Source organism: Dipodomys merriami, unplaced genomic scaffold (assembly GCF_024711535.1).
Source record: "Dipodomys merriami isolate MVZ:Mamm:240054 unplaced genomic scaffold, mDipMer1.0.p SCAF_317, whole genome shotgun sequence".
In the NCBI taxonomy this organism is placed as follows: Eukaryota; Metazoa; Chordata; class Mammalia; order Rodentia; family Heteromyidae; genus Dipodomys; species Dipodomys merriami.
In genome coordinates, this window is record NW_027204682.1 from 1,022,738 (window position 1) to 1,024,906 (window position 2,169).

A 2,169-nucleotide genomic window follows, 5' to 3' on the forward strand; every position below is an offset into this window, starting at 1 on the left:
CTTTTTTACTAGGTCCTTATAGTATATTTCTTTGGAATAAAATGACAATGTTGTCTAATTTTAAAGTTTTATAATGATTATGCTATATAAAGGCCTTTCTAAGGTGAAGATTTAATACACTGATGTCAAACTTGTATTTATATGAATTACATATATTGTTACACTTGTAATTTTGTAATCAACTTTTTAATAATTGTTTTTCATTTCTTGCATCTGAAGAATGAAAAATCTGGAATAATTCACAGATTTTCATATCATCCTTTGCAATTGCCATGTTAATCTCTGTATTGGTGTAATTTGGGTACATGTGCTGCTGAAGCATGTAATGTCCTCTAAATTTAGGTAGTTAATGATGCAATATTTACACAGGATTATATCCTTGGGTGCCTGTTTGTAACAAGGAAACCTTATTGTTCCTAACAATGCTACTGATCTTATTTCCCTAAAATTCTGTGTATAATGGAAAATAATTATATTGTTCAGTTTGTAATTTTTTTGTCAATGACTATTTTAAATCTTTTTCATTTTAGTTTAATCATACATTGAAGCATTTTTAGCTAGGTCCAAAGGGGATGGCTTTTTCAAGTACTTATTTATTCAACTGAGTTTGCTCTGTGTAGCTAACGGATTCAAAGTAAGCCTTGCTTAAGAGCTACTTCTAAACTTCTGCAGCTGAAATTTTCCCAAATGCGGTCTCATTGGCACAAACGTCTACCTGACACTTTACCCTTCTTCCATGTAGGATCAGACCAACCAGAATATCTTACCCTGATCGCGTAAATTGTCTTACTTGAACAAAATAAATCTTAGTTCCAAGGGATCATAGAAAAATGAATATTTCAGACAGAACTTTTCAGATTGGAAGGTTTTTATCAAAATATAATTGTTTATCATACCTACCATTTCAAAGCCAAGAAGGTGAAAAAATTGTTCATATGCATGATTACCTAATGTCCTGGCCTATCTACCTTCCAACCAGGCAGGAACTTAGACTACTGCCTTTCTATCACCAAATATTGTCATAGCTCCAGGAGAAGTCCATATGTTTCTCCTTGTTATTAGGCCTTAAATTGGTAATGTTTCCCCTTGCCTCCAGTCTGTAAATCTACAAAAGGTAAAGGTTTAAGTCTAACTCTATCAAACACTGAGGTAGAGATAATGGAAAAATACTTTAAATCAGAGTTGCTTTTGATACCCTAACCAAAACAGAACAATGCAAAACATGTGCCATTTTTTATATTATATATAGTTATATATTTTATATTTATATGTGCTGATTTTATATTTCACACAGTGAAACTTACTAGAATCAATTGATAATTTGACAAATAAAGTGATATTTATTTATTCCTATAAATATAATTGGAATATAAATAATTAGGTTTAGAATATATATTAGAATATAAAAACTATCAATGCAATGTCTTCGGTATACACTTGCGATACCTTCTAATTGCTCATGGTCTTCTGAATTCACATTGTTAAAAATCAATGTTGTTTTACTCTAATCTATAAGAGATTTTACTCTGATGCTCTGTTTATTGTTTTAACTCACTGGTCCCAAACTGTTTTTCTACATATTTCTGATGCATTCCTACATATTATACTCCAATTGTCCTAATACGATATCTAATCTTCTATAGACCCATGGGTCCTAATATCTTATGGCTTAGTTACCTGCATCATCAGATAACAGGGGCAAGACTTCTCAACTAGGCTTATGCAACATGCCAGCAGACAGTAACTGAAAATCCATCTCAATTTCTCATTTCTTATATTTCAGGGCTCCAATTCCTTGAGAAACAAGAATTAGCAGCAAGCAATTGTGTAATGTAAGGCAACTTAAAATGAAAGATGAAGTCTCAAAATGGAGAGAAATTACTGTATTTCAAACTGAATTTACAGATGACCAGCCCATATGAGTGAACAAGATCAGAAAGTGTCACAAGATTATTTTTAATACCCCTCCCCTAATGACTAACGTAATATTTCAGTCCAGCATTAGTCGGCCCAAAAAATAGTTCCTGGAAGGATAGATCCGTGATTGATCTACCATGGTCAGGAAAACGACTTAGAGGTTAAATGTAATTCAGCAAAACATTAATTGAGAAGATCGTTTGTGCTTCAAAACACTGGTACTTTAGTACAACTTCGTTCTCTTGTATAAAA

The 2,169-nt window shown here is 32.2% G+C and overlaps 1 pseudogene; it reads right to left on the minus strand.

The window, feature by feature from the left end:
- Nucleotides 1-223: 223 nt before the first annotated feature.
- On the minus strand, nt 224-322 carry LOC138841355 (U6 spliceosomal RNA; annotated as a pseudogene).
- Nucleotides 323-2,169: the final 1,847 nt, after the last annotated feature.